The sequence below is a fragment of the Ranitomeya imitator genome, chromosome 3, assembly GCF_032444005.1.
Source record: "Ranitomeya imitator isolate aRanImi1 chromosome 3, aRanImi1.pri, whole genome shotgun sequence".
Taxonomy (NCBI): Eukaryota; Metazoa; Chordata; class Amphibia; order Anura; family Dendrobatidae; genus Ranitomeya; species Ranitomeya imitator.
Window position 1 is genome coordinate 175,662,037 of NC_091284.1, and position 10,941 is coordinate 175,672,977.

The following is a 10,941-nucleotide window of genomic DNA, read 5'->3' on the forward strand; positions in this document are numbered from 1 at the left end:
TTGTGGTGGAGAACGCGGGCATACCGTGGCACAGGCGACAGCATGGAAGACGTGGTGAAAGCCTTAGTACAGTCCACTGCCGTACAGCAGCAGGCCACTGCCGCACAGCACGAAGCTAATCGCTTGATGGCCGCACAGCTGAAGGAGTTACTGGACATGACGGTTGCAGACCGCCAACTTCTCCAACAGGTGGCGCAGCGCCTGGTGAGCATGCCTGACGCTGACCCGGAAGCAGAGTCCAGAAGGATCCATGTGAGTCGATACTGGCAAAAGCTGACTGCAGAAGATGACGTCGAGGCATACCTGACAACGTTTGAGCGGACGGCATTGAGAGAGAAGTGGCCGAAGGCACGATGGGCCGATTTGATTGCCCCGTTTCTCTCCGGCGAGGCCCAAAAAGCTTACCATGATTTGGACCCGGAGGTCGCTCAGGACTTTGAGAAGCTGAAAGCTGAGATCCTGGCCCGGCTGGGTGTGACGACGGCTGTCCGTGCACAGAGGGTACATCAGTGGACATACCAGCAAGATAAACCGGCGCGGTCTCAGATGTTCGACCTGATCTACTTAACAAAGAAATGGCTGCAACCCGAGGTACTGACAATACCCGAAATAATCCAGCGGGTTGTCCTGGACAAGTACCTGAGAGTACTACCCCCAGCGCTGAAAAGGTGGGTAAGCCAAGGAAATCCCACGACAGCGGATCAACTTGTGGAGTTGGTCGAGCGTTATTCCGTGGCAGAAGGACTTCCCGACGACACCGCCAACCCCCGGTCTGTGCCTCCTCCTCGTGGAACCGGTAAGACTGTTCCAGGGACCACGGGTGAAGGAAAAAAAATCGCTTAAAACTGTGGGGGAGGAGTCCGGGACTGCTCGCACTCCGAGACCAAGAGTATTGGACGGTGGTCTCAGTAGGGGACCTGTTAGGTGTTTCTGCTGCCATGAGAAGGGTCATGTTTCTGCGAACTGTCCTGTTACCGCTGAACCCATGCAGTGCGACGTTATAGACTCTAGAAAACGCATGTCTTTGGTTACACAGCTAGTGAGTGTGAATGCGGGTCAAAATGATACAGTGAAACACCTGTGTGAATTATCTGTTGATGGGAAAAATGTTGTGGCATTACTAGACTCTGGAAGTGTGGTGACTCTGGTGAAAGCTAGTCTGGTGGCACTTCCGTCTGGTCCGTCTGACAAGTTTTCTGTGACGTGTGTGCATGGTGACACCCGCTCGTACTTAACAGCGGTCATATGCATTTCTACTCCCTATGGGTCAGTGCAGCACAAAGTGGGACTCGTCCCCGCATTGTTACAGGATGTAATCCTGGGCAGGGATTTTCCCTATTTCTGGCAGTTGTGGGAGAATCAGTTGCTCCTTCACGGTAGCTGTACCCGTGAATCTTCTCCCATGCCATCTGGAGGTCCCGAGTCCCTAGAGGAGACCCCACAGGAAGATGTTGCTGGGGAGGTTGGTGAATCTAACCTTCAGTATCCCTTCTCCGTCATGGCGGGGGAAACAGAGGAAACTGAGGAACCTCAGCGAGAGGCGGAGGCAGACAGCCATCCAGCACCCTGCCTGCCAGATTTGGGAGTCCAGGTGGATGACTTCCACAGCGAGCAAATGAAAGATCCTACCCTGACTCCGGCTAGGAAAAATGTAAAAATGATAGATGGGGTACCCGTAGAACCTGACACTAGGCTAGCGTACCCGTATATGGTTCTTGAAAATGATTTGCTCTACCAGGTAGAAAAAAAAGGGAAAGACACAGTGCAACGGTTAGTGGTACCCAAACCTTATCGGCGGAAGGTACTGGATTTGGCCCACAGACATATAATGGGGGGACATCTGGGGGTACAGAAAACCACAGAAAGGATATTGCATTGTTTTGTGTGGCCTGGAATACATTGTGATGTGCGTAACTATTGTGAGTCCTGTCCAGAGTGCCAAATCGCGGCCCCTAAATCTCAGTTCCGTAGCCCTTTGGTACCCCTTCCTATCATCGGGGTCCCTTTTGAGAGAATTGGGATGGATTTGGTTGGGCCCCTTCCCCGATCCGCACGTGGGCACCAACATATCCTCGTCATCATGGACTATGCCACTCGTTACCCGGAAGCCGTCCCTTTGCGTAACACAGCTACCAAGACGATCGCCAAGGAATTGGTACAAGTGTTTAGTCGGGTGAGAATTCCAAAACAGATACTCACCGACCAGGGGACTCCCTTTATGTCGAGGGTAATGAAGGAGCTCTGCAGGCTCTTACAAATAGACCCGTTGCGTACGTCTGTCTATCACCCTCAAACAGATGGCCTGGTTGAGCGCTTCAACAAAACCTTAAAACAGATGCTCCGGAAGGCGATAGACAAAGATGGGAAGAACTGGGATTACTTGTTACCCTATTTGCTGTTTGCCATTAGGGAAGTTCCCCAGTCTTCCACAGGGTTTTCGCCTTTCGAACTGTTGTACGCCCGTCGTCCCCGGGGACTGCTGGACGTCGCAAAAGAAACCTGGGAAGGTCAAGTCACTCCCTTTAAAACGGTGATCGACCATGTAACACAAATGCAGGATCGTATTGCCGCTGTCATGCCCATTGTTAGGGACCATATGTTACAGGCCCAGGGAGCCCAGAGGCAAAGTTATGATAGAGGCGCTAAGGTCCGTACATTTGCACCCGGCGATAGGGTGTTGGTCCTAATCCCTACGGTGGATAGTAAATTCCTGGCGAAATGGCAGGGCCCATTTGAGGTCCGAGAAAGAGTTGGTGAAGTGAACTATAAAGTGTACCAGCCGGGTAAGAGAAAACCGGAACAGATTTATCATGTGAATCTGATAAAATCCTGGAAAGACCGCTCTGCCCTAACGGCGGATCTGCCCCGTCCGGTTTGTTCACCTACTGTACCAGAGGTGCAGGTTGCTGAGACTCTCTCAGAACGACAAAAATCTGAGGTTAAGCAATTTGTTACAGAACCGACAGTTTTTCTCCGAAAAACCTGGCCGGACTAAGTTGGTGAAACATGAGATTGTCACAGAGCCTGGCGTCACTGTTCATGTGAAGCCCTATCGGATTCCGGAAGCCCGCCGTGAAGCCGTCTCCCGGGAAGTGATGGCAATGTTGGACTTAGGAGTCATTGAGGAGTCACACAGCGCCTGGTCCAGTCCAATTGTGTTGATACCTAAACCGGATGGCTCCATCCGGTTTTGTAATGACTTTAGGAAACTGAATGCAGTTTCTAAATTTGATGCGTACCCTATGCCCCGGGTCGATGAGTTGATCGACTGGCTTGGTAAAGCCCGATACATTACGACCCTGGATTTAACAAAGGGGTACTGGCAGATTCCTCTGGCCGAGGCGGCCAGAGAGAAGACGGCCTTTGCTACACCGGAAGGTCTGTTCCAGTATGTCTATATGCCGTTTGGACTTCACGGAGCTCCCGCAACGTTCCAGAGATTGATGGATCGAGTCTTGAGGCCTCACAGACAGTACGCTTCTGCCTACCTGGATGACATCGTAATTTACAGCATGGACTGGGAAACTCATCTCCAGAAGGTACAAGCGGTGATTGATGACCTGCGAGATGCAGGTTTAACGGCAAACCCCAAGAAATGCCACATCGGGCTTGAAGAAGCCCGATACTTGGGCTACGTGATTGGCCGAGGAGTGGTTAAACCCCAGATCGACAAAATACAGGCAATTCAGGGCTGGCCACAACCAGTGAACAAGAAACAAGTGCAGGCTTTCCTGGGGATTGCCGGCTATTATCGCCGGTTCATACCCAATTTTGCAGCCATGGCTACTCCCTTGACGGATCTTACCAAGGGGAAGGGTTCCGTCATGGTAAAATGGACCTCAGCTGCTGAAGAGGCCTTCCACAGCCTGAAACGGGCTTTGTGCTCTCAGCCCGTACTAGTGACTCCTGATTTCAGCAGCGAGTTTGTGGTACAAACTGATGCCTCTGATACTGGTGTCGGAGCTGTACTTTCCCAGGTGAGGGACGGAGTCGAACACCCGGTCCTCTACCTCAGCCGGAAACTGAATGTACATGAGCAGAGGTATGCGGTGGTTGAAAAAGAGTGCCTAGCCATTAAGTGGGCTCTCGACTCCCTCAAGTATTACCTAGCCGGTAGGAAGTTTAGGCTGGTCACAGACCATGCCCCTCTCAAGTGGATGCACCTCCACAAAGACCGTAATAGTCGGGTAACCCGGTGGTTCCTTGTCCTGCAGGCTTACTCTTTTACGATGGAGCACCGACCTGGGGTGCAGATGGGGAACGCCGATGCCCTATCCCGAGTGCACTGTTTCAAAAGTGTTCTTGCTCGACCGGAGTGGTCTGAGCAAGGGGGGGGGATATGTAAGACTCATGCTGGTGTGGTAGTTGGAGGCAGATATATATCGCCCAGGTGTTTGTCCTATGTGAATTAGGCCACTCAGTATCTTCAGGGTGCTAATGGGTTAATGATTGCAGGAATAAAAGATGACCAGCTGGGTGTTTCCAGTGTCTGCCTGGGGCACACAGATTGCCTGCCTGTGTGGGACAAACGTGAGTGAAGAGCTCTGCTCAAGAATTGTGTGATGTTAGCTGGGTGGGAGAAGCCCCCCAGTTGTTGAGATAGCAACGTATTTGTTTAGTTAGTGCCGGACAGGCTAGGATTTATTTTTATGTTTTGTTTTTTGTGTTGCTTTCACGTTAATAAATCTGACCTGAGGTCAGCCTGCTCAGAAACCTGCTGTACGCCTCAGATTCAATGCACAAACCACGTGTCCTTTGACCCCAGCAAAGGCGATCCCAGAGTGTTTTGTCACAGCACTTTGACCCACCAAGTGCTTCACAGAAGTTTATAATGTAGAACCGTAAAAATAAATCATATTTTTTCCCAAAAATGATTTTTCGCCCACAATTTTTTATTTTCCCAAGGGTAACAAGAAACTGGACCTCAAAAGTTGTTGTGCAATTTGTCCTGAGTACGCTGATACCCCATATGTGGGGGTAAACCACTGTTTGGCGCATGGCAGACCTTGGAAGGGAAGAAGCGCCATTTGACTTTTCAATGCAAAATTGACTGGAATTGAGATGGGACGCCATGTCGCGTTTGGAGAGCCACTGATGTGCCTAACCATTGATACCCCCCACAAGTGACACCATTTTGGAAAGAAGACCCCCTAAGGAACTTATCTAGATGTGTTGTGAAAACTTTGAACCTCCAAGTGTTTCACTACAGTTTATAACGCAGAGCTGTGAAAACAAAAATTCTTATTTTTTCCACAAAAATTATTTTTCTCCCCCCAGTTTTGTATTTTCCCAAGGGTATGCACATGGCAGAGCTCGGAAGGGAAGGCACGTCGTTTGGAATGCAGATGGATTGGTCTGCAGGCATCACCTTGCATTTGCAGAGCCCCTGAGGTACCTAAACAGTAGAAACCCCCCACAAGTCACCCCATACTGGATACTAGACCCCCCAAGGAACTTATCTAGATGTGTTGTGAGAACTTTGCACCCCCAAGTGTTTCACTACAGTTTATAACACAGAGCCGTGAAAATAAAAATTCCTTTTTTTCCACAAAAATTATTTTTTAGCCCCCAGTTTTGTATTTTTCCAAGGGTAACAGGAGAAATTGGACCCCAAAAGTTGTTGTCCAATTTGTCCTGAGTACGCTGATACCCCATATGTTGGGGTAAACCCCTGTTTGGCCGCACGGGAGAGCTCGGAAGGGAAGGAGCACTGTGTTACTTTTTCAATGCAGAATTGGCTGGAATTGAGATCGGACGCCATGTCGCGTTTGTAGAGCCCCTGATGTGCCTAAACAGTGGAAACCCTACAATTCTAACTGAAACCCTAACCCAAACACATCCCAATCCCTAATCCCAACCATAACCGTAACCACAACCACACCTCTAACCCTAATCCCAACCCTAATCTCAACCGTAAATGTAATCCAAACCCTAACTTTAGCCCCAACCCTAACCCTAGCTTTAGCCCCAACCCTAACCCTTACCCCAACCCTAACTTTTTCCCTAAATAAGGGGGTGATGAAGGGGGTTTGATTTACTTTTATAGTGTTTTTTGGCAGACTTTTATGATTGGCAGCCGTCACACACTAAAAGACGCTTTTATTGCAAAAAATAGTTTTTGCATCTCCACATTTTGAGAGCTATAATTTTTCCAGATTTTGGTTCACAGAGTCATGCGAGGTCTTGTTTTTTGCGGGACGGGTTGACGTTTTTATTGGTACCATTTTCGGGCACGTGACATTTTGATCACTTTTTATTCCGATTTTTGTGAGGTAGAATGAACAAAAACCAGCTATTCATTAACTTTTTTTTTGGGGGGGGGCGCTTATACCGTTCCACATTTGGTAAAATTGATAAAGCAGTTTTATTCTTCGGGTCAGTACAATTACAGCAATACCTCATTTATATTTTTTTTTATGTTTTGGCGCTTTTATACGATAAAAACTATTTTATATATAAAATAATTATTTTTGCATCGCTTTATTCTGAGGACTATAACTTTTTATTTTTTCGCTGATGATGCTGTATGGTGGCTCGTTTTTTGCAGGACAAGATGATGTTTTCAGCGGTACTATCGTTATTTATATCCATCTTTTTGATCGCGTGTTATTCCACTTTTTGTTTGGTGGTATGATAATAAAGCGTCATTTTCCTCTTTTTTAAATTTTTTAAGGTGATCAATGAAGGGGTTAACTAGTGAGATAGTTTTATAGGTCGGGTCGTTGTGAATGCAGCAATACTAAATACGTGTACTTTTATTGTTTTTTTGTTTTTTTATTTAGATAAAGAAAATTATTTATTGGAACAATATATATATTTTTTCTTTATTTAGGATTTTTTTTTTTTTTTTTTTTTTTTTTTTTTTTTTTTTACACATGTAAATATTCTTTTTTTAGTTTTTTACTTTGTCCCAGGGGGGGACATGACTACATAGGGTCAGATCGCTGATCTGACACTTTGCTGTGCACTGTGTCAGATCAGCGATCTGACAGGCAGTGCAGGTAGGCTTCCCAACGCCTGCTCTGAGCAGGCGCTTAGAAGCCACTTCCCTGCAGGACCCGGAAGGCCCCCCGTGGCCATTTTGGATCCAGGCCTGCAGGGTGGAGGAGGTAAGAGACCCTCGGAGCAACGCGATCACATGGCGTTGCTCCGAGGGTCTCAGGGAAGCTTCGGATGCTTCCCAATGCCGCCAGAAAGCTGTGATCATGTTTGATCGCAGTGTATCGGGGGTTAATGTGCCAGGAGCAGTCCGTGACCGCTCCTGGCTCCGGATGTCAGCTGCGATAGTCAGCTCCCCCCGTGAGCGCGACTGATCGTTGATGATGTCCGATGTCAGAAAGTGGTTAAAACCACCCCCCCCCCCAAAAAAAAAAAAAAAATAAATCTTCACACTCTAGAAATGCAAACACAAATGTCTATCTCACAAAGTGTGCATGTTGTAAAAAATATTTTCCTGCATACTTCCTTGATTACCACTGGTTACCATCCGGTTTCTATCAGCTAGAAAGGTTAAGGTCAGTTAGACATTAATAAAATTGTGTTTGCATTAAGTGCTCAAAACAAGTTCAATGCACTCCTAGGAGAACTCAGTGTTATACACATATTTTCTGACTTTTTAGTATTACAAATTCATTCACCACAAATCAAATGTTTTGTGAAAATTCAGTAAAGAGAGTGATATAGCCTACACTAAACATGAAAAGTAGGCAGAGAGTTATGGACCCTGTGCTACACATAGGGTGCAGGTAGAGTGTGACAGACCCCATACTAAACTGGAGGGCGAGTAGACAGTGATAGATCTCACATTACACATGAAGTGCAGATAGAAGGTGACAGACCTCACAATACACATGGAGGACATGTAGAAAATGACAGACCAAACACTAAACATGGAGGACAAATGGAGAGTGTTGGATCTCACAATACACGTGGAGGACAGGTAGAGAGTGTCGGACCTCACATTAGACATGGAGGACTAGTAGAGAGTGCTGGACCCCACATTACACATGGAGGACAGGTAGAGCGTGTCAGACCCCACATTAGAAATGGAGGACTAGTAGAGAGTGCTGGACCCCACATTACACATGGAGGACAGGTAGAGAGTGTCGGAGCTCACATTAGAAATGGAGGACTAGTAGAGAGTGCTGGACCCCACATTACACATGGAGGACAGGTAGAGAGAGTGTCTGACCTCACATTAGACATGGAGGACTAGTAGAGAGTGCTGGACCCCACATTACACATGGAGGACAGGTAGAGAGTGTCGGACCCCACATTAGACATGGAGGACTAGTAGAGAGTGCTGGACCCCACATTACACATGGATGGCTGATAGATGGTGGTAGACTCTACACTGCACATACAGTGGAGATAGAGCGTGACAAACCCCACACTACAAATGGAAGGCAAGTAGAGAGTGACCAACCTGGCTCTACACATGGAGGACTAGAGTGACAGACCTCACACTACACAAGAAGTGCAGGTAGAAAGTGATAATTAGAAAGCATGAATTCAAAAATGTGTTTATCTCTACTTTTAAAATGATGCCAAGGAGGAAGCAATAATAACTTTTCGGTCATGTTCACACATTCAATATTTGGTCAGTATTTTACCTCAGTATTCGTAAGCCCAAACCAGGAGTGGGTGAGAAATACAGACGTGGTGACGTGTTTTTATTATACTTTTCCTCTGATTGTTCTTACAAATGCTGAGATAAAATACTGACCAAATACTGCATGTGTGCACGTGGCCTAACATTTCATGTGTAGAGGTAAATCTATAAGCTAAATGTGAAGTGATGCCACTAACTAGCAGTGAGTACGGTAAATGTCTAGTGTCCATGTTTGTACATGACCAGGGCGGTCCATTTGCTGACAAATAGGACTATAGAGAGCACTGAGAATACTGCGGGGGTCACTTGTCCCTACATACAATAAAACTTTACGACGGGAGAACTGACAGCATCATCATGGGAGACAACAAAGGCAAACACTCAGGAGACACGGTAATGACCGGTCGGCAGATTACATTACGTTGCCTGCCGGTCATAGTCACATGACATATACAAGTATTCATTTTGGTGTCAATGCTGTTGTTTTTTCTTTGCATTTTTATCACTTATCTTAGGCTAAACCCTTAGGATAAGAAGTCTGTACATTAAGAGTATTGCGTTATTAGAGGAGCACACAGCAAAAAACACGTCCAAGGGTATAAACTATAGAACATCATACTCACTGTGGAGAGAGCGGTTACTCAGGCAGAAGATACTGTTACTTTGTCTCCATGCGCATCCCTCATCCTCCAGCTGATTTTGCTACTGCTGCAGGCAGCTGAGGGGAACTAGCCCACGTGATGGACCAGAGCCGAAGACGTCATGGTGATTAGCATCCTCAGCATCGGAGCACTCCGCTGTGCATTACCGCCATCTAGTGGGGAACTTTAGGTTGCAGGGCTTGTCCATACAGATACAAAACTTTCCTTTCAACTTTTATGCTGCTTCGTCTCAAAGCTACAATGATGGGTGTTGTAGTTTCACCACAGCTGGAGAATCCACTGGTCTAGTCCAATGAGCTACAATGTGAGACAGTGGCTACGTTACCACAATGAGTTTTTGGTGAGATTTTTACGCTGCATATTTTCGAATAAATGCAAGTAACCTACTTTACTTGCTGGGTGCAGACCCAGAAATGATGACGAAAATCTGTACCGTCTAAAGCGCACCTAAAGCTGAACGTGCAAACGTATCCTAAGGCTTCATTTCCCCAATGAGTATTTGATATTGCAGATTTTCAGGAGCACTTCTGCACCTATTAGGTAAAGCAGGTTACTTGCATATTTTTCAGGGCCTTTTTTTTGCTCACGTTTGTATCACCTTTTGATTCTGCAGTTTGTTCCCTTGTTCCCTTGTTTTAAATAAAGCTGCTTTGTTTTTGATACTTCCTGGTATTTGTAGTTGAGAAACCATTATTGATAAAGTCAAGTGCGGATTACATGCGTTTTTGATGCGTTTCCTCAGCTGAAACATGCTAAAAACGCATATGCATTTTTAATTTGCAGATTTTCCACATCTAATGCAATTCTATGGAGAAAATCCCCACGATAAGGCTGTGTGTCCACGTTCAGAAAACCCAGCTTTGGACACAGTAGATACCCAGCTCCGCCCAAAGCCCCGCCCCCTGTTGTACGCACGGTGATTCCGGATGTGTTCATTGAGCACATGCAGAATCACTGCATCATATTCATTAACTGTAGTATTTATCTTGCGCAGACGGAGCGTCTCCGCAAGATAAGTAGTCATGCTGCGGTCTATAAAGACGCGCCGCATGTCCGGATACGCAGGTCTGCCAGATGCATCCCTGCATGTATAGTGGAGATTGGATTTCATAAAATCCCCTCCACTATGCTGTAACATCTGGATGCTGTGGATTGGATGCTGCGGCTGTACGCAGGATATCCTGATGCACGTGGAAACAACTCAATATACCGACAAAAGTATTTGAGATGTTGCGGATTTCAAACACATACCGCAGGGCAGGGGTAGTTTACATTGTGTAGAACAACAGCACATTAGGCTGTTTGACTTTGCTGCATATTTTACATGTTGAAAATACGCAGCATTGAAATCTCCTTGTGGGAACTATTTGGCATCACTTACCTTCTTTGAGTAAATGCTGTAAATCCACCTTCGTCAGGAGAATTAATCCGCAATATGCCTTTGGCCTCTCTGCTCCTCTCCTCATCTCCAGAAGACTAAATTTGATCTTTATTTTCCTTTTTGCCTATGGGTATATGTCAATATTATTTACAGCTTTTCATTACTCAACTTTTCCACCATGCGTGGTTTTTCTTATTCTCTCTTCATCCCTTGTAAGCTTTGAAACATCAGATTTATTACATACCCACTATTCAAATATTTTGTGAGTTGTATTACATTATTATTAT

The 10,941-nt window shown here is 46.3% G+C and overlaps 1 protein-coding gene across 1 annotated transcript in view; it reads right to left on the bottom strand.

Moving 5' to 3' along the window:
- The window catches only part of SYTL5 (synaptotagmin like 5), a 461,654-nt gene extending 452,313 nt beyond the window's left edge, over window positions 1–9,341 (bottom strand). Inside the window, exon 1 of the mRNA XM_069761622.1 lies at window positions 9,235–9,341. The gene's annotated coding sequence lies outside the window, so the exon portion shown is untranslated. The remainder of the gene's footprint in view (window positions 1–9,234) is intronic.
- Between the last annotated feature and the right edge of the window lie 1,600 nt (window positions 9,342–10,941).